General features: G+C 45.0%; 2 protein-coding genes across 3 annotated transcripts in view; one reads left to right on the forward strand and one right to left on the reverse strand.

The window, feature by feature from the left end:
- The window catches only part of LOC134351431 (gastrula zinc finger protein XlCGF8.2DB-like), a 138,092-nt gene that overhangs the window by 86,393 nt on the left and 29,245 nt on the right, over positions 1-22,454 (reverse strand). The window contains exon 2 of the transcript XR_010019149.1: positions 18,783-18,939. The gene's annotated coding sequence lies outside the window, so the exon portion shown is untranslated. The remainder of the gene's footprint in view (positions 1-18,782; positions 18,940-22,454) is intronic.
- Positions 1-22,454, forward strand: part of LOC134351430 (gastrula zinc finger protein XlCGF7.1-like) — a 99,705-nt gene that overhangs the window by 73,451 nt on the left and 3,800 nt on the right. For both annotated transcript variants that reach the window (XM_063057541.1, XM_063057542.1), the window contains one exon: positions 21,897-21,987. The gene's annotated coding sequence lies outside the window, so the exon portion shown is untranslated. The remainder of the gene's footprint in view (positions 1-21,896; positions 21,988-22,454) is intronic.

The following is a 22,454-nucleotide window of genomic DNA, read 5'->3' on the forward strand; positions in this document are numbered from 1 at the left end:
CCACAGATTCACCACTCTCTCTGTGAAGAAGTTTTTCCTAATCTCGGTCCTAAAAGGCTTCCCCTCTATCCTCAGACTGTGGCCCCTCGTTCTGGACTTCCCCAACATCGGGAACAATCTTCCTGCATCTAGCCTGTCCAATCCCTTTAGGATTTTATACGTTTCAATCAGATCCCCCCTCAATCTTCTAAATTCCAACGAGTACAAGCCCAGTTCATCCAGTCTTTCTTCATATGAAAGTCCTGCCATCCCAGGAATCAATCTGGTGAACCTTCTTTGTACTCCCTCTATGGCAAGGATGTCTTTCCTCAGATTAGGGGACCAAAACTGCACACAATACTCCAGGTGTGGTCTCACCAAGGCCTTGTACAACTGCAGTAGTACCTCCCTGCTCCTGTACTCGAATCCTCTCGCTATAAATGCCAGCATACCATTTGCCTTTTTCACCACCTGCTGTACCTGCACGCCCACTTTCAATGACTGGTGTATAATGACACCCAGGTCTCGTTGCACCTCCCCTTTTCCTAATCGGCCACCATTCAGATAATAATCTGTTTTCCTATTTTTGCCACCAAAGTGGATAACTTCACATTTATCCACATTAAATTGCATCTGCCATGATTTTGTCCACTCACCCAACCTATCCAAGTCACCCTGCATCCTCTTAGCATCCTCCTCACAGCTAACACTGCCACCCAGCTTCGTGTCATCCGCAAACTTGGAGATTCTGCATTTAATTCCCTCAACCAAGTCATTAATATATATTGTAAACAACTGGGGTCCCAGCACTGAGCCTTGCAGTACCCCACTAGTCACCGCCTGCCATTCTGAAAAGGTCCCGTTTATTCCCACTCTTTGCTTCCTGTCTGCTAACCAATTCTCCATCCACATCAATACCTTACCCCCTTATGAGTCAACTTAATGTAAAGCAACCCTTATTTGAGAGGGAGAAGCATCAGTCTCATGTTTCAGTAACGCAATGGAATATAGGGAATTACAGAGGCGTAATAGAGAAGCTTGCCTAGGTGGATTGGAGGGGTATACTGGCGGGAATGACGGCAGAACAGAGGTGGCTTAAGCTTCTGGGAATAGTTTACAAGGCACAGGATAGATATGTCCCACAGAAGAAGTTGTTCATAAATGGCAGGGCTAGGCAACCGTGACTGACAAGGGAAGTTGAGGATTGCACAAAAGCCAAGGAAAGGGCATATAAGGTAGCAAAAGTAAGTGGGAAGATGGATGATTGGGAAAATTTTAAACTCCAACAAAAGGCAACTAAAAAAGCTATAAGAAGGGAAACTTGCAATATGAGGGCAAACTAACCAATGATATAAAGGGGAACTAACCAATGATATAAAGCAGGATCCTAAAAAAAAAATTTCAGTTATGTAAAGAGTAAAAGGGAAGTGAGAGTTGATATTGGACCAATGGAAAATGGTACTGGTCAGGTAGTAATGGGAGACAAAGAAATGGCAGATGGCAGAAGGTTATAATGCTAGCAGAAAGGAGCTTAAGAAAGAAATTAGGAGAACCAGAGGGGACATGAGAAGGCCTTGGCGGACAGGATTAAGGAAAACCCCAAGGCATTCTATAAGTGTGTGAAGAGCAAGAGGATAAGACGTCAGAGAATAGGACCAATCAAGTGTGACAGTGGAAAAGTGTGTATGGAACCAGAGGAGATAGAAGAGGTACTTAGTGAATACTTTGCTTCAGTATTCACTACGGGAAAGCATCTTGGCAATTGTAGGGATGCCTTACAGTGGACTGAAAAGCTTGAGCATACAGAAATTAAGAAAGGATATGTTCTGGAGCTTTAAGAATGCATCAAGTTGGATAAGTCACGGGGACTGGAAGAGATGTACCCCCTCGCCTCTCACAGTAGTCTGGGGTACATCTTGTCTGGTCCCGGTGACTTATCCAACTTGAATCTTTCCAAAAGCTCCAGCACATCCTCTTTCTTAATATCTACATGCTCAAGCTTTTTAGTCCTCTGTAAGTCATCCCTACAATCGCTAAAATCCTTTTCCATATTGAATACTGAAGCAAAGTACTCATTCAGTACCTCTGCCATCTTCTCCAGTTCCATACACACTTTTCCACTGTCACACTTGATTGGTCCTATTCTTTCACGTCTTATCCTCCTGCTCTTCACATATTTGTAGAGTGCCTTGAGGTTTTCCTTAATCCTGTCCGCCAAGGCCTTCTCATGGCCCCTGCTGGCTCTCCTATTTCTTTCTTAAGCTCCTTCCTGCTAGCTTTATAATTTTCTAGATCTCTATCATTAGCTAGTTTTTTGAACCTTTCTTAAGCCCTTCTTTTCTTCTTGACTAGATTTACAATAGCCTTTGTACACCAGGTTCCTGTACCCTACATCCTTTCCCTGTCTCATTGGAATGTACCTATGCAGAACTCCTTGCAAATATCCCCTGAACATTTGCCACATTTCTGCTGTACATTTCCCTGAGAACATCTGAGAACATCTGTTCCCAATTTATGCTTCCAAATTCCTGCCTGATAGCCTCATATTTTCCCTTACTCCAATTAAACGTTGCCCTAACTTGTCTGTTCCTATCCCTCTCCAATGCTATGGTAAAGGAGATAGCATTGTGATCACTATCTCCAAAATACTCTCTCACTGAGAGATCTGACACCTGACCAGGTTCATTTCCCAATACCAGATCAAGTACAGCCTCTCCTCGTGTAGGCTTATCTACATATGTGTCAAGAAACCTTCCTGAACACACACCTAACAAACTCCACCCCACCTAAACCCCTCACTCTAGGGACAGGCCAAACGATATTTGGGAAATTAAAATCTCCCACCACGCCAACCCTGTTAGTATTACACCTTTCCAGAATCTGTCTCCCTATCTGTTCCTCGATGTCCCTGTTACTATTGGGTCATCTATAAAATACACCCAGTAGAGTTATTGGCCTCTTCTTGTTCCTAACTTCCACCCACAGAGACTCCGTAGACAGTCCCTCCATGTCTTCCTCCTTTTCTGCAGCCGTGACACTATCTCTGATCAACAGTGCCTCCCTCCCTGTCCTTTCTGGAACATCTAAAGCCTGGCATTCAAAGTAACCATTCCTGCCCCTGAGCCTTCCACGTCTCTGTAATGGCCACAACATCATAGCTCCAAGTACTGATCCACACTCTAAGCTCATCCACTTTGTTCATAATAGACATAGACATAGACATACTTTATTGATCCCGAGAGAAATTGGGTAATACTCCTTGCATTAAAATATACGCATCTCAAACCATCGGTCTGACTGTGTCCCTTCTCTGTCACCTGCCTATCCTCCCTCTCGCACTGTTAATAAGCTTTCTTTATTTGTGTGCCAACCGCCTCTTCCTCCGTCTCTTCAGTTTGGTTCCCATCCCCCAGCAATCCTAGTCTAAACTCCCCCCAATAGCCTTAGCAAACCTCCCTGCCAGGATATTGGTCCCCCTGGGATTCAAGTGCAACCCGTCCTTTTTGTACAGGTCACTCCTGCCTCAAAGGAGGTCCCAATCATCCAGAAATCTGAATCCCTGCTCCCTGCCCCCTGCTCCAATCCCTCAGCCACGCATTTATCCTCCACCTCACTCTATTCCTATACTCACTATCACGTGGCACAGGCAGTAATCCCTTTACTACCTTTGTGGTCCTGCTTCTCAACTTCCTTCCTAATTCTCTGTAGTCTACTTTCAGGACCTCCTCCCTTTTTCTGCCTGTCATTGGTTCCAGTATGTACCATGACCTCTGGCTGTTCTCCTTCCCACTTCAGGATATCGTGGACGCGATCAGAAACATCCCAGACCCTGGCACCTGGGAGGCAAACTACCATCTGTGCTTCTTTCCTGCGTCCACAGAATCACCTGTGTGACCCCCTAACTACAGAGTCTCGTATCACTGCTGCTATCCTCGTCCTTTCCCTACCCTCCCAAGCCACAGGGCCAGACTCTGTGCCAGAGGCACGGCCACTGTTGCTTCCCCCAGGTAGGCCGCCCCCCCGCCCCAACAGTACTCAGGCAGGTGTACTTATTGTCAAGGGGTACAGCCACAGGGGTACTCTCTAGCATCTGACTCCTGCCCTTCCCTCTCCTGACTGTTACCCATTTATCTGTCTCCCAAGGCCCCAGTGTGACTACCTGCCTATGGCTCCTCTCTATCACCTCCTCACTTTCCCTGACCAGACGAAGGTTGCCAACCGGCATTTCCAGTTCCCTAACGCGGTCCCTAAGGAACTGCAGCTCGATGCACCTGGTGCAGATGTGGCCGTCCGGGAGGCTGGGAGCCTCCTGAACTTCCCACATCTTACACCGAGCACAGAACACCGGCCTCACACACATTCTTCCTGTCTGTATTCTACACAGATAACCTACCTGGCCTCGACCCGTTATCGCCGAATCCCATTGGGCCTTCCTACTCTGTCCCCCTCTACTCCGCCGCCTGCTCCTCTGACGCCTGCTCTATAACGTGTCTCCTTTTAAACTCTTCTCGCTGTTCTCACTGGCTGACATCCATGCGCTTGCACAGTTGTGCCCCAGTCAAACTGCTGAAGAAATAACTATCTCCTTTTGAACTCTTCTCATTGTTCTCACTGGCTGACTGGATGTGTTGTCATTGGAGAGAATCCAGAGGAGGTTCATGAGGATGATTCGGGAATAAGGGGTTAACATATGAGGAGAGTTTGGCAGCTTTGGGCCTGTACTCACTGGAATTTAGAAATACGCGTGAGGATATCATTGAAACTTAGTGAATGTTGAAAAGACTAGATAAGGTAGATGTGGAGAGGATATTTGCTCTGGTGGGGGTATCCAGAAATACAGGGCACAGCCTCAAAATAGAGGGGTGATCTTTTAGAACAGAAGTAAGGAGGGATTTTTTTTTGCCAAAGAGTGGTCAATCTGTGGAATGCTCTGCCAGAGACTGCGGTGGAGACCAAGTCCATGGGTATGTTTAATCCTGAAGTTGATAGATTCCTGATTGATCGGGGCATCAAGGGATATGGTGAGGGGGACAGGTGTATGGGTTAAACCATAGAAACTACAGCACAGAAACAGGCCTTTTGGCCCTTCTTGGCTGTACCGAACCATTTTCTGCCTAGTCCCACTGACCTGCACACGGACCATATCCCTTCATACACCTCCCATCCATGTATCTGTCCAATTTATTCTTAAATGTTAAAAAAGAACCCGCATTTACCACCTCATCTGGCAGCTCATTCCATACTCCCACCACTCTCTGTGTGAAGAAGCCCCCCCTAATGTTCCCTTTAAACTTTTCCCCCCTCACCCTTAACCCATGTCTGGTTTTTTTTCTCCCCTTACCTCAGTGGAAAAAGCCTGCTTGCATTCACTCTATCATAATTCACCCATCATAATTTTATATACCTCTATCAAATCTCCCCTCATTCTTCTACGCTCCAGGGAATAAAGTCCTAACCTATTCAACCTTTCTCTGTAACTGAGTTTCTCAAGTCCTGGCAACATCCTTGTAAACCTTCTCTGCACTCTTTCAACCTTATTTATATCCTTCCTGTAATTTGGTGACCAAAACTGAACACAATACTCCAGATTCGGCCTCACTAATGCCTTATACAACCTCATCATAACATTCCAGCTCTTATACTCAATACTTCGATTAATAAAGGCCAATGTACCAAAACCTCTCTTTATGACCCTATCTACCTGTGACGCCACTTTTAGGGAATTTTGTATCTGTATTCCCAGATCCCTCTGTTCCACTGCACTCCTCAGTGCCTTACCATTAACCCTGTATGTTCTACCTTGGTTTGTCCTTCCAATGTGCAATACCTCACACTTGTCTGTATTAAACTCCATCTGCCATTTTTCAGCCCATTTTTCCAGCTGGTCCAAGTCCCTCTGCAGGCTCTGAAAATCTTCCTCACTGTCTACTACACCTCCAATCTTTGTATCATCAGCAAATTTGCTGATCCAATTTACCACATTATCATCCAGATCATTGATATAGATGACAAATAACAATGGACCCAGCACTGATCCCTGTGGCACACCACTAGTCACAGGCCTCCACTCAGAGAAGGAATTCTCTACCACCATTCTTTGGCTTCTTCCATTGAGCCAATGTCTAATCCAATTTACCACCTCTCCATGTATACCTAGTGACTGAATTTTCCTAACTAACCTCCCATGCGGGACCTTGTCAAAGGCCTTACTGAAATCCATGTAGACAATATCCACTGCCTTCCTTTCATTCACTTTCCTGGTAACCTCCTCGAAAAACTCCAATAGATTGGTCAAACATGACCTACCATGCACAAAGCCATGTTGACTCTCCCTAATAAGTCCCTGTTTATCCAAATGCCTGTAGATTCTGTCTCTTAGTACTCCCTCCAATAACTTACCTACTACCGACGTTAAACTCACCAGCCTATAATTTCCCGGATTACTTTTCAATCCTTTTTTAAACAACGGAACAACATGAGCCACTCTCCAATCCTCCGGCACCTCACCTGTAGACAGTGACATTTTAAATATTTCTGCCAGGGCCCCCGCAATTTCAACACCAGTCTCCTTCAAGGTCCGATGGAACACTCTGTCAGGTCCCTGGGATTTATCCACTTTAATTTTCCTCAAGACAGCAAGCACCTCCTCCTTTTCAATCTGTACAGTTTCCATGATCTCACTGCTTGATTCCCTCAATTCCATAGACTTCATGCCAGTTTCCTTAGTAAATACAGACGCAAAAAACCTATTTAAGATCTCACCCATTTCCTTTGGTTCCGCACATAGCCGACCACTCTGATCTTCAAGAGGACCAATTTTATCCCTTACAATCCTTTTGCTCTTAATATACCCGTAAAAGCTCTTTGGATTATCCTTCACTTTGACTGCCAAGGCAACCTCATGTCTTCTTTTAGCCCTCCTGATTTCTTTCTTAAGTAATTTCTTGCACTTCTTATACTCAAGCACCTGATTTACTCCCTGTTTCCTATACATTTCATACAACTCCCTCTTCTTCTTTATCAGAGTTGCAATATCCCTTGAGAACCAAGGTTCCTTATTCCTATTCAATTTGCCTTTAATCCTGACAGGAACATACAAACTCTGCACTCTCAAAATTTCCCCTTTGAAGGCTTCCCACCTACCAATCACATCTTTGCCAGAGAACAACCTGTTCCAATCCGCGCTTTTTAGATCCTTTCTCATTTCTTCAAATTTGGCCTTCTTCCAGTTCAGAACCTCAACCCTAGGACCAGATCTATCCTTGTCCATGATCAAATTGAAACTAATGGTGTTATGATCACTGGAACCAAAGTGTTCCCCTACACAGACTTCCGTCACTTGTCCTAACTCGTTTCCTAACAGGAGATCCAATATTGCATCCCCTCTAGTTGGTCCCTCTATATATTGATTTAGAAAACTTTCCTGAACACATTTTAGAAACATAGAAACATAGAAAATAGGTGCAGGAGTAGGCCATTCGGCCCTTCGAGCCTGCACCGCCATTTATTATGATCATGGCTGATCATCCAACTCAGAACCCAGCCTTCCCTCCATACCCCGTGACCCCTGTAGCCACAAGGGCCATATCTAACTTCCTTTTAAACATAGCTAATGAACTGGCCTCAACAGTTTGCTGTGGCAGAGAATTCCACAGATTCACCACTCTCTGTGTGAAGAAGTTTTTCCTAACCTCGGTCCTAAAAGGCTTCCCCTCTATCCTCAAACTGTGACCCCTCGTTCTAGACCTCCCCAACATCGGGAACAATCTTCCCGCATCTAGCCTGTCCAATCCCTTTAGGATCTTATACGTTTCAATCAGATCCCCCCTCAATCTTCTAAATTCCAACGAGTACAAGCCCAGTTCATCCAGTCTTTCTTCATATGAAAGACCTGCCATCCCAGGAATCAATCTGGTGAACCTTCTTTGTACTCCCTCTATGGCAAGGATGTCTTTCCTCAGATTAGGGGACCAAAACTGCACACAATACTCCAGGTGTGGTCTCACCAAGGCCTTGTACAACTGCAGTAGTACCTCCCTGCTCCTGTACTCGAATCCTCTCGCTATAAATGCCAGCATACCGTTCGCCTTTTTCACCGCCTGCTGTACCTGCATGCCCACTTTCAATGACTGGTGTATAATGACACCCAGGTCTCGTTGCACCTCCCCTTTTCCTAATCGGCCACCATTCAGATAATAATCTGTTTTCCTATTTTTGCCACCAAAGTGGATAACTTCACATTTATCCACATTAAATTGCATCTGCCATGAGTTTGCCCACTCACCCAACCTATCCAAGTCACCCTGCATCCTCTTAGCATCCTCCTCACTGCTAACACTGCCACCCAGCTTCGTGTCATCCGCAAACTTGGAGATGCTGCATTTAATTCCCTCATCCAAGTCATTAATATATATTGTAAACAACTGGGGTCCCAGCACTGAGCCTTGCGGTACCCCACTAGTCACCGCCTGCCATTCTGAAAAGGTCCCGTTTATTCCCACTCTTTGCTTCCTGTCTGCTAACCAATTCTCCACCCACACCAATACCTTACCCCCAATACCATGTGCTTTAAGTTTGCACACTAATCTCCTGTGTGGGACCTTGTCAAAAGCCTTTTGAAAATCCAAATATACCACATCCACTGGTTCTCCCCTATCCACTCCACTAGTTACATCCTCAAAAAATTCTATGAGATTCGTCAGACATGATTTTCCTTTCACAAATCCATGCTGACTTTGTCCGATCATTTCACCGCTTTCCAAATGTGCTGTTATCACATCCTTGATAACTGACTCCAGCAGTTTCCCCACCACCGACGTTTTAAACAAACTCTAAACCATCTATACCCCTAACAGTATGGGAATCCCAATGAATGTATGGAAAATTAAAATCCCCTACCACCACAACTTTTTGTTTCCTGCAGTTGCCTGCTATCTCTCTGCAGATTTGCTCTTCCAAGTCTCGTTGACTATTGGGTGGTGTTACGAGAATACACATAAAATTAAGATGTTTGCTGGTCTGGGCTAGCATCAGTGGCATCAGCAGTTGGTCTGCCACCTGCCCTCAGGGGAAGGAGAGATAAGGAACAATGGAGCAGCGTCTGGAGATGTGTAATGAAGGGATGTGGGAGGAAGAGCTGTCTGGAGCGGCTCCCCCCCTTTGAACCCTGAACTGTTTGAAGTGATGGACAGGCGATACCCCAGCAGGGGGATAAAAAGGGACAGGTTCGCTAAGACAGACACACACGCCACCCGAGGTAACGAGACCCTGGAAGCGGTGCGCTTCTCACGAGTGGGTGAGAAGTACCAGACAACGACAAGGGTGGAAAGGTACGATCAGCGGGAACCCGGTGTGTGTCCGCCCTTGCCTGGGTGCCGGGTTCACTGCAGAGGATCGACCGCATCTGGAGGAGGGGTCACAGTCGGTGACCTCAGGTGACATCACCAAGGACCCGCCCAAATGCTGTTTGTGAGCCATCCCGCTGGTCTGTGAGTGAAGCAGTGTTCTGAATGATCAGTTGTTCCTATTCTGTCTCTCTTCCCCCACCTTGTCCATCGCCATGGCAACGATTACTGAACTTTGAGTCATTTTGAAATTGGTCATTTACCCCTAGACAACGATAGAGCTTGATTGATGCTGTTATCTTAATTCTGTGCACATGTGTGGTTATCATTGTTGAATTGTTGCATTTATTATCCTTTCGATTACTGTGTTGCTTGTTTCTTTAATAAAACTTTCTTAGTTCTAGTACTCCAGACTCCAACTGAGTGATCCATTTCTGCTGGTTTGGCAACCCAGTTACGGGGTACGTAACAGTGGTCTGTAATACAATTCCACTAATGTGGCCATACCTTTCCTGTTTCTCAGCTCCACCCATAAGGACTCAGTAGACAAGCCCTCTAATCTGTCCTGCCTGAGCACTGCTGTAATATTTTCCCTAACAAGCAATGCTACTCCCCCACCTTTCATTCCTCTGCCTCGATCACATCTGAAACATCGGAACCCTGGAATATTAAGCTGCCAGTCCTGCCCCTCCTGTAACCAAGTTTCACTAATTGCTATAATGTCATAATTCCACGTGTCAATCCACGCCCTCAACTCATCCGCCTTCCCCGCAATACTCCTTGCATTGAAATATATACACCTCAGAAGATTTTTACCACCACTCACAACCTTTCTATCAGCAGATTTGCTTGAACTTTCAACATCATTTATTTTCACCTCAGCCACACTGTCAGCTCTGGCACTCTGGTTCCCATCCCCCTGCAAATCTAGTTTAAAGCCTCCCCAATAGCACTAACAAACCTCCCTGAAAGGATATTGGTCCCCCTGTAGTTCAAGTGTAACCCGTCTCTCTAGTACAGGTCCCACCTGCCCCAGAAGAGGTCCCAATGATCCTGAAATCTGAAACGCTGCCCCCTACACCAGTTCCTCAGCCACCTGTTCATCCTCCAGAGCATCCTATTCTTACCCTCACTGGCACCTAGCACAGGTAGCAATCCTGAGATTACTACCCTTGAGGTCCTGCTTTTCAACTTCCTACCAAGCTCTCTATACTCAGTCTCCAGGACCTCCTCACTCTTCCTTGCTATGTCAATGATACCGATGTGCACCACGACATCTGGCTGGTCACCCTCCCACTTCAGGATGTCATGCAAGCGATCAGAGACATCCTTGACCCTGGCACCCGGGAGGCAACAAACCATCCTGGATTCTCTGTCACGACCACAGAACCTCCTATCTGCACCTCTAACTATCGAATCCCCTATCACTACCGCTCTCCTCTTTTTCCACCCTCCCTTCTGCACTGCAGAGCCAGACTCAGTGCCAGAGATCCGGCTACTGCAGCTTGTCCCAGGTAAGTCATCCCCCCCAACAGTATCCAATGCGGTATACTTGTTGTTGAGGGGAATGGCCACAGGGGAACCCTGCTCTGCCTGCCCTTTCCTCTTCCCTCGCCTGACAGTGACCCAATTTCCTGTCCTCTGCTCCTTTGGCGTAACTACCTCCCTGTAGCTACTATCTATAATCTCCTCATTCTCCCGAATGATCCGCAGGTCATCCAGCTCCTGCTCCAGTTCCCTAACGCGGTTTGTTAGGAGCTGCAGCTGGATGCACTTCTTGCAGGTGTCGTTGTCAGGGACACCAGAGGGCTCCCTGACTTCCCACATCCTGCAAGAGGAGCATTCCAAAAATCCTGCCTGGCATTCTCACTGCACTAAAGAATCTGAACAAAAACAACAGGAATTCTGCAGATGCTGGAAATTCAAGCAACACACATCAAAGTTGCTGGTGAACGCAGCAGGCCAGGCAGCATCTGTAGGAAGAGGTGCAGTCGACGTTTCAGGCCGAGACCCTTCGTCAGGACTAACTGGATTAATCTGAACAAAAAACTTACCGGAACCTACCCTGGCCTCTGCCTGTTCTCGCCGAAGCCTGTTTGAGCCAAAGCCGTCCCACTCTGACTCAGTCCACTCCGACGATGGCCGCTGTATATGGCGGTCTGTTTTTAAACCTTGGCGTGCTACATCACGCACCTGCGCAGTGCAGACCCTTCTCCCCGAGCAGTGTTTAAAAAATCCCGACTTTTTCTACCCAATTTCTTCCACTCTTCTTCTCAGCTGCTTGCTTCGACTGAACCAAGAACAGTTGAAATTTTCTCTTTTTAAATCTTGGCGTGCTACGTCACGCGCCTGCGCAGTGTAGACCCTTCTCCCCAAGCAGTGTTTAAAAAAAAACAACTTTTTCTACCCAATTTCTTCCACTCTTCTTCTCAGCTGCTTGCTTCGACTGAAATGGGATTGAAAATGGGTTGAATGGGATCCACGATCAGCCATGATGAAATGGCTGAGCAGACTCAATGGGCTAAATGGCTTAATTTTTCTGCTATGTCTTGTGATCTTATTGTGTGCTAATTTCCTTTCTGATGCCTCTCAACTTTCTTCAAGAATGTTGAGACATTTGTCATTTTCCTGTCCTCTGGAACTATGCCAGAGTCTAATTATTCTTGAAAGATCATTACTAATGCCTCCACAATCTCTCCGCTGCCTCTTTCAGAACCTTAGAGTGCAGTTCGTCTCGTTCAGTTTACTTATGTACCTTTAGGTCTTTCAGCTTTTTGAGCACATTCTCCCTTGTAATAGTAACTGCACTCACATCTCTTCCCTCACAGCCATCAACAACTGCTAGACTGGTGGTGTCTTCTACAGTGAAGACTGATGCAAAATACTCATTTCTTATATCTGCCATCCTTGGTCCTCATTACTATCTCTCTGGCCTCATTTTCTAGCGGTCATATATCTACTCTCATCTCTTATTTTTCATATACTTGAAAAAGCTTTTTTGATCCACCTTGATACTGTTTGCTAGCTTGCTTTCATATTTCATCAATTCCCACCTAATGATTCTTTTAGTTGCTCTCTGGAAGTTTTTAAAACCTTCTCTGTCTTCCCACTAATTTTTGCTTTGTTGTATGCCCTCCTTTTGCTTTTACATGATCTTTAACTTCCTTTGTCAGCCACAGTTGTACTATTTTTCCTTTTGTTCATTTCTTCATTTTTAGTATACATCCATCCTGCACCTTTCTCATTTTTCCCAGAGACTCAATCCATTGTTGGTCTGCTGTCATCCTTGGCAGCATTTCCTTCCAATTTACTTTGGCCAACTCCTCTCTCATACCACTATAATTTCCTTTACTCTAGTGAAGTACTGCTACATCAGACTTTACTTTCTCCCTATCAAATTTCAATTTGAACTCAATCATATTGTGATCATTGCCTCTTAAGGGTTCCTTTACCTTCAGTTTCCTATTCACCCCGGTTCATAACATAACACCCAATCCAGTATAGCTGATATGCTAGTCGGCTCAACAACAAACTGCTTTAAAAACCCATCTAATTGGCATTCAACAAATTCACTCTCTTGAGATCCATTGCCAACCCGCTGGGAGGTTATCCCCCACAACATTATCCGAAACGGTATACTTATTATTGAGGGGAATGGCCACAGGGGTGCTCTGTGCTAACTGCCTATTCACCTTCCTATTCCTTCTCCTGACAGCCACCCAGCTACCTGCCTCCTGCAACTTAGGGGTGACTACTTCCCTGTAACTCCAGTCAATGATCACCTCACTCTCCTGTGCATCCCAACGCATCTGTAGTTGTGAACTTCACATGATTCAGGACATTTACAAAGACAGGTGTGAAAAAAGGGCCTGAAGGATCTCGAGTCACCCCAACCACAATCTATTCCAGCTGCTGCCATCTGGGAAACTGCACTACAGCATAAAAGCCAGGACCAACAGGCTCCAGGACAGCTTCTTCCACCAGGCCATCAGACTGATGAACTCACGCTGATTTAAGTGTATTTCTATGCACGTGGCCAAGTGGTTAAGGCTTTCGTCTAGTTACCTCAAGGTTGCTAGTTCGAGCCTCAGCTGTGGCAGCGTGTTTGTGTCCTTGAGCAAGGCACTTAATCACACATTGCTCTTGTCTGTGCGAGGAGTGGCGCCCCACACAGACTTCCAATCTGCGCCTTGTAAGGCATGAAAATGTCTGAGTTGACGTTCCCTCCCTCCCTCCCCTCTCCCCTCCCCCTATGTTACATTGACTATACAAGTGGGATGGGATGCAGCTGAACTAGATGGGAAACAATATCCTGGGAGGAAGGTTTGCTAATGCTGTTGGGAGGGGATGGGAAACAAAGTGGAGGCAGAGGATGGGGTGGTCGGAGTACAAGTAGTGACAGCTTGTAAGAAGATTATGAGGAAGGATAGGCAGATGATAGAGCAAAGAAGCACTCAGCCAGATGGTTTGAGATGTGTCGACTTTAATGCCAGGAGTATCATAAGCAAGGTGGATGAACTTATAGCATGGATCAATACGTGGAACTATGATGTTTTGGCCTTTACATAGACTGATTGTCTCAGGGGCAGGAATGGCTGCTGAATATGCTGGGCTTTAGATGTTTCGAAGAGGACAGGGAGGGAGGTAAAAGAGGTGGGGGGAATGGCATAGCTAATCAGGGATAGTATCACTGCTGCAGAAAAGGAGGGATTGTCTACTGAGTCATTGTGGGTGGAAGTCAGAAACAGAAAGGGGGCAATAACCTTACTGGCTGTTTTTATAGACCCCCCCCCACCACCCCAGTAGTAACAGAGATATCGAGGAGCAGATAGGGAGGCAGATTCTGGTACGGTGCAATAATACTAGGATTGTTGTGATGGGTGATTTTAACTTTGCTAATATTGACTGGCATCTCCTTAGAGCAAGTGGTTTAGATGGTTGGATAAGCCAACTAGAGGAGAGGCTGTACTTGGGAAATGAACCTGGTTAGGTGTCAGATCTCTTGGTGGGAGAGCATTTTGGAGGTAGTGATCACAACTCTAACTCCTTCACCGTAGCACTGGACAGGCGTAGGAGTAGGCAATTTGGGAAAACCATTTAATTGGAGTAGGGGGAAATATAATGCTATTAGACAAGAACTTGGGAACATAAACTGGGGGCAGATGTTCTCAGGGAAATGCACGGCAAAATGTGGCAAATGTTCAGGGAACATTTGCATGGCATTCTGCATAGGTATGTTCCATTGAGGCAGGGAAAGGATGGTGTACAAAGGATGTAGAAAATCTAGTTAAGAAGAAAAGCGTACGAAAGGTTCAAGAAACTAGGTACTGTTAGAGGTCTAGAAGATTACAAGGGTGCCAGGAAGGAGCTCAAGAATGAAATTAGGAGAGCTAGAAGGGACCATGAGAAGACCTTGGCGAGTAGGATCAAGGAAAACCCCAAGGCATTCTACAAGTATGTGAAGAGCAAGAGAATGAGTCATGTGAGAAGAGGACCAATCAGGAACGAGAGTGGAGTTGGAGGAGGTAGTGGAGATACTTAATGAATACTTTGCTTCAGTATTCACCAGTAAAATGGACCTTGTCAATTGTAGGGATGACTTGCAACAGACTGAAACGCTTGAGTGTATAGACATTAAGAAAGAATATGTACTGGAGCTTTTGAAAAGTATTAAGTTACATAAGTCGCTGGGACTGGATGAGATATACCCCACGCTACTATGAGAAACGAGGAAGGAGAGTGCTGAGCCCCTGGTGATGATCTTTGTTTGTATCATCAATAGGGCCAGGAGAAGTACCAGAGGATTGGAAGTTTGCAAACGTTGTTTCCTTGTTCAAGAAAGGGAGTAGAGATAACCCAGGAAATTATAGATCAGTGAGTCTTACCTCAGTGATGGGCAAGTTGTTTGAGAAGATTCTGAGAGGCAGAATTTATGTACATTTGGAGAGACATAATCTGATCAGGGGTGGTCAGCATGGCTTTATCAAGGGCAGGTCATGCCTTACGAACCTCATTAAATTCTTTGAGGATGCAACAAAACACATTGATGAGGGTAGAGCAGTAGATGTAGTGTATATGGATTTCAGTAAGGCATTTGGTAAGGTCCCCAATGTGAGGCTCATTCAGAAAGTAAGGAGGCACGGGATCCCAAGAGACCTTTCTTTGTGGATCCAGAATTGGCTTGCTCACAGAGGGTGGTTGTAGATGGTTCATATTCTGAATGGAGGACGGTGAGCAGTCTTCTGCAGGGATCTGTTCTGGGACCTCTCCTCTTTGTGATTTCTATAAATGACCTGGATGAGGAAGTAGAAGGGTGGGTTAGTAAGTTTGTTGATGATACGAAGGTTGGGGGTGTTGTGGATAATCGGAGGGTTGTTAGAGGTTACAGCAGAGCTGGGCTGAGAAGTGGCAGATAGAGTTCAACTCAGATAAGTGTGAAGTTGTTCAGTAGAATATAGTATTAATGGTAAGACTCTTGACTGTGTGGAGGATCAGTGAAATCGTGGGGTCTGTGTCCATAGGGCACTCAAAGCTGCTGTGCATGTTGACATTGCTGTTAAGAAGGTGTATGCTGTGTTGGCCTTCATCAACTGTGGGATTGAGTTCTGGAGCTGTGAGGTAATGTTAAAGCTATATAAGACCGTAGTGAGACCCCACTTGGAGTACTGTGTTCAGTTCTGGTCACCTCATTACAGGAACGATGTGGATACTATAGAGAGAGTGCAGAGAAGAGTTACAAGGATGTTGCCTGGATTGGAGAGCATGCCTTATGAGAATAAGTTGAGTGAACTTGGCCTTTTCTCCTTGGAACGATGGAGGATGAGAGGTGACCTGATAGAGGTGTATAAGATGATGAGAGGCATTGATTGTGAGGATAGCCAGAGGTTTTTTCCCCAGGGCTGAAATGGTTACCACGAGGAGGTATAATTTTAAGGTGCTTGGAAGTAGGTACAAGGGGGATGTCAGGGGTAAGTTTTTCACACAGAGAGTGGTAGGTTCGTAGAATACACTGCCAGCGAAGGTGGTGGGCCAAATATAATAGGGTCTTTTAAGAGACTCGTCAATAGTTCATGTAGCTTAGAAAAATAGAGGGCTATGCAGTAAGGAAATTCTAGGCAGTTTCTAGAGTAAGTTACATGGTCGGCACAACAATATGGGTCGAAGGACCTGTAATGTGCTGTAGATTTCTATGTTCTGTTGTTGTTGCAGTTTGCCGTTACCGTTGGGTTCATTTTCACCTCCTTCAGCATTGCACATTGTTCTCTTGATGTGATTGTGCACGATGCCCACTCCTAGGGAGAGTAGCAACAGTACTGAGATTCCTCCATTTGTAGACAATTTCTCTTACTGTGGACTGATAAACACTCAGATCTTTAGAAATTATTTTGTAGCCTTTTCCAGCTTCATGCTGCTCTACAATTAAGGTGCCCTGAAAGTTGTTTTGATCAAGGCATGGTGCACATAAACAGATGTTTCTTGAGAAGTAGAGCAGTAACATGGCTTTGTGTGTGTTTTTTTTTATAGGGCAGGGCAGCTCTACAACCCATATATCCAATCTCATCTCATTGATTGAAACATCTGACTCCAAATAGCTTTTGTCGAAGGCATTACCCCAGAGGTTCCCATATTTTTTCCAACAAATACATGTAATATTGGAACATTTTTCTCAATAAATAAATAAACAAGTATAATGTTATTTATATAATTGGGTTTTAGGACTTGTATGAATATCTGATCACATTTTAGGTCATATTTATGCAGAAATAGAGAAAGTTCGACAGGATCCACAAACTTCAGAGCACCATTGTACTTCTTCAAAACCACCTGCCCCTCCATCTGTCCTCATAACGTCTGCAAACTTTACAACAAAACTATCAATTCCTTCATCCAAATCTTTGACATATGTAAAAAGAATTGGTCCCATCATTGACGCCTGCGGAACACCACTAGTCACCGGCAGCCAGCCAGGAAAAGCTCCCTTTATTCCCACTCTTTTGCCGCTGCCAATCAGCCACTGCATTATCCATGCTAGAATTTTTCCTGTAATACCTTGAGTTCTTAGCTTGTTGTGCAGCCTTGTGTGGTACCTTGTTAAAGGCCTTCGGAAAATCCAAGTACTCAATATGAACTATGGACCATCTTATTGTGCCTTCAAGTACCTTGAGAACTCATCCTTAATAATCGACTCCAACATCTTCCTGACCACTGGGGTCAGACTAACTGGCCTATAGTTTCCTCTCTTCTGCCTCTCTCCCTTCTTGAAGAGTGTAGTGACATTTGCAATTTTCCAGTCTTCCTGAACCATTCCAAAATCTAGTGATTCTTGAAAAATCATTACTATTGCCTCCACAAACTCTTCATTCACCTTTTTCAGAACTGTGGTGTACATCATCTGGTCCAGGTGACTTATCTGCCTTCAGACCTTTCAGTATCCCAAGAACCTTCTCTCTAGTTATGGCAACTTCACACAATTCATGACTCCAATGCCTGGAACTTCCACCATACTGCTAGTGTCTTCCACCATGAAGATTGATGCAAAATACTTGTTCAGTTTGTATGCCATTTTGTTGTCCCCCATTATTTGCTCTCCAGCATCATTCTCCAGCGGTCCAATATCCAATCTCGCTTCTCTTTTACACTTTACGTATCTGAAGAAACTTTAGGTATCCTCTTTAATATTGGCTAGCTTACTTTTGTATTTCATCTTTACCTTCTTAACGACTTTTTAGTTGCCTTCTCTTGGTTTTTAAGTTTCCCAATCCACATAACTTCCCACTAATTTTTGCTCTATTATATGCCCTCTCTTTGGCTTTTATGTTGGTTTTGACTTCTCTTGTTAGCCATGGTTGTGCCATCTTACTTTCGGGGTGACTCAAGTGGCAACAGAACTCTCAATGGTTACGATTAAATATTCTCGTTTCACCCTGATGCAGCTAAAAAACACAACTGCTTCCAAGGTCGGTAGAGTTAACAAAGATGTCTTAATGCGATTAAATAATTTAATGCTGCTTAAAACTGACAGAAACAATGCCAATTGTGGACGGACTCCTCACCGGATTCCACATAGGAAATGTGGCTGCAGGTCAGGGATACAAGTGCGTTCAAGGAAACAGGGTTTTAATCTCCCAATATCGACTATCTTGCTGGCAAACATACAGTCTTCGGTGAATAAAATCGAAGATCTCGGAGCTAAGGTGCTGAATCAGAGGGACATTAGGACTGCGCGTGTCCTCTGTTTCACGGAATCCTGGTTAACCCCTTCCATACTGGATGCAGTGATTCAGATAGACGGATTTACTATACAACATCAGGATAGATCTATAGAGTCTCTCAAAAGCAGAGGTGGAGGAGTATGTCTCATGATCAACTCCTCTTGGTGCACAAATATATCAGTGCTGTCCCAATTCTGCTTACCAGACCTGGAATATCTAGTAGTAAAGTGCTGTCCATTTTACCTACCGTGGGAGATTTCCATGATCATTTTGCTAGTGTTGTTCATTCCACCTCAGCTCAAAGTCAATCAGGCTTTAGATGATCTGGGTAATGGGATCAACATGCACGAAACAGCACACCAAATGCCTTCACCATTATTTTTGGGGATTTTAACAAGGCCAGTCTGAAAAAAAAATCACAAAACAATTACCATCAAGAATGCCTACCATGCTATTCCACGCCCTCACTTCGGGAAATCTGTTCACCTGGCTGTACTTCTACTCCCTGAGTATAGGCAGAGACTGAAGGCTGCAGCACCAGTAGTGAGGACCAAGAAGGTTTGGACAAGGGAAGCCAGGAGCGCCTACAGGACTGCTTTGAATTGGTTGTCTGGACCATATTCAGGGATTCATCTTCGAATCCGGATGAGTATGTTGCAGTTGTTACTGACTTCATTAAAACCTGTGTGGATGAGTGTGTGCCTACAAAGACTTGCTGTACATTCCCAAACAAAAAGCCGTGGATGGACCAGGAGGTACACTGTCTGCTGAAGGCTAGATCTGTGGCATTCAAGGCTGGCAATCCAGGTCTTTACCAGAAAACCAGGTATGACTTGCAGAGAGCTATTTCAAAAGCGAAGAGAATTTCGAACGAGGTTGGAGGTGTACAGGCATACGGCAAATCTGGCAGGGTTTGCAAGACATTACTTCCAAGAAAGCGAAACCCAATTGCATGAATAGCAGTGATGCTTCACTACCAAATGAACTCAACGCCTTCAATGCCTGCTTTGAAAGGGAGAATATAACTACAGCTGGAAGATCCCTGGTGACCCTGTGATCTCTCTGTCTCGGAGACCGATGTTTAAAGAGAATGAACTCTCGCAAGGGAAGGCCCCGACGGAGTACCTGGTAAGGCTCTGAAAACTTGTGCCAACCAACTGGCAGGAGTATTCTAGGACATCTTCAACCTCTCACTGCTAAGGGTGGAAGTTTCCACCTGCTTCAAAAAGGCAACAATTATACCAGTGCCTAAGAAGAATAATATGAGTTGCCTTAATGACTATCGCCCGGTAGCACTCACATCTACAGTGATGAAATACTTTGAGAGTTTGGTCATGACAAGAACTGAACTCCTGCCTCATCAAGGACCTGGACCCATTGCAATCTGCTTTTCACCACAATACGTCAACGGTACATGCAATCTCAATGGCTCTTCAAATGGCCTTAGACCACCTGGACAATACAAATACCTATGTCAGGATGCTGCTCATTGACTATAGCTCAGCACTTAGCATGACCATTCCCACAATCCTGATTGATAAGTTACAGAACCTGGGCCTCTGTACCTCCCTCTGCAATTGGATCCTCGACTTCCTAACTGGAAGACCACAATCTGTGCAGATCAGCTGTGGAGGCCAAGTCATTGGGCATATTTAAGGCAGAGATAGATAGGTTCTTGGTTAGCCAGGGCATCAAAGGGTATGGGGAGAAGGCAGGGGAGTGGGGATGACTGGAAGAATTGGGTCAGCCCATGATTGAATGGCGGAGCAGACTTGATGGGCCGAATGGCCTACTTCTATATCTTATGGTCTAATATATCCCCCTCGCTGACGATTAACACTGGTGCACCTCAGGGGTGTGTGCCTAGGTCACTGCTCTACTCTCTCTATACCCATGACTGTGTAGCATGGCATAGCTCAGATTTGCTGATGATACAACCATAGTTGGTAGAATCTCGGATGGAGACGAGGGCGTACAGGAGCGAGATACCAACTAGTGGAGCGCTGTCACAGCAACAACCTGGCGCTCAACATCAGTAAGACGAAAGAGCTGATTGTGAACTTCAGGAAGGGTAAGACGAAGGAACACATACCAATCCTCATAGAGGGATCAGAATTGGAGAGAGTGAGCAGTTTTAAGTTCCTGGGTGTCAGGATCTCTGAGGACCTAACCTGGTCCCAGCATATCAATGCAGCTATAAAGAAGGCAAAATAGCAACTATACCTCATTAGGAGTTTGAAGAGATTTGGTATGTCAACAAAAACACTCAAAAACTTCTATAGATGTACCGTGGAGAGCATTCTGACAGGCTGCATCACTGTCTGGTATGGAGTGGGGGGGCGGGGGGGGCTACGGCACAGAACCGAAAGAAGCTGCAGAGAGTCGTAAATTTAGTTGGCTCCATCTTAGGTACTAGCCTACAAAGTACCCAGAGCATCTTCAAGGAGTGGTGTCTCAGAAAGGCAGCGTCCATTATTAAGAACCTCCAGCACCCAGGGCATGCCCTTTTCTCACTGTTACCATCAGGTAGGGGGTACAGAAGCCTGAAGGCACACACTCAGCGATTCAGGAACAGCTTCTTCCCCTCTGCCATCAGATTCCTAAATTGACATTGAACCTGTGAACACCTCCGCATTTTAAAAAATATATAATATTCCTGTTTTTGCATGGTTTTTGATTATTCAATATACTTATACTGTAATTGATTTCTTATTTCTTATTTTTTTTTCTTCTTCTGTATTATATATTGCATTGAACTGCTGCTGCTTAATTAATAAATTCCACGACACATGCCGGTGCTAATAAATCTGATTCTGATCTTGCCTTTAGAATACTTCTTCCTCTTTGGGATGTATATATCCTGTGGTTTCTGAATTGCTTCCAGAAATTGCAGCTATTGCTGCTCTGCCGTTATCCCTGCCAGCGTTCTTTTCCAATCAATTCTGGCCAACTCCTCTCATGCCTCGGTAATTCCCTTTATTCCACTGTAATACTGATACATCTGACCTTACTTCTCAAATTTCAAGGTGAATTGGACCACATTATCATCACTTTCCCCTAAAGGTTCTTTTACCTTAAGTTTAATTAATTCTGGTTCATTACACAACACCCAGTCGAGAATAGCTGATCTTCTGGTGGGTTCAACCATGAACTGCTCTAAAAAGCCATCTTGTAGTTACTCTAGAAATTCCTCCTCCTGGAATCCAGTACCAACCTGCTTATTGAAGTTCCCCATGATTATTGTAACATTGCCCTTTTGGCATGTGTTTTCTATCTCTCATTGTAATTTATAGGCCACATACTTATGATTGTTTGGGGGGTCTGTATACAATTCCCATCTGGGTCTTTTTTACCCTTGCAGTTTCATAGCTCAATCTACGATGAGAGACACCGCTCAGAAGCAGAGGCCTACCCTCCAGGCACAGCAATAGGCCACACTGGCTCCTTCTTTGGTAAGTTCTTTGTCCACCATCTCGCCAGGTAGTCAGTGCTTGTCCCTCGCTCCAAATCAAAGCATTGAGTACAGCAGATGGGATGTAATGTGAAAGTTGTACAAGATATTGGTAAGGGCTGATTTGGAATATTGTGTGAAGGTCACCTATCTACAGGAAAGATGTAAATAAGGTTGAAAGAGTACAGAGAAAATTTACAAGGATGTTTCCGGGTCTTGAGGACCTGCTTTATAAGGACAAATTGAATAGGTTAGGCCTTTATTCCTTAGAACGTTTGGGGGGAGATTTGAGAGAGGTATACAAAATTACGAGGGTTATAGATAGGGTAAATGCAAGCAGGCCTTTTCCACTGAGGTTGGGTGGGACTGCAACTAGAGGTCATGGGTTAAGGGTGAAAGGTTTAAGGGGGGCATGAGGAGAAACTTCTTTACCGAGAGGGTCTTGAGAGTGGAATGAGCTGCCAGCAC

Source organism: Mobula hypostoma, chromosome 9 (genome assembly GCF_963921235.1).
Source record: "Mobula hypostoma chromosome 9, sMobHyp1.1, whole genome shotgun sequence".
NCBI classification, from domain to species: Eukaryota; Metazoa; Chordata; class Chondrichthyes; order Myliobatiformes; family Myliobatidae; genus Mobula; species Mobula hypostoma.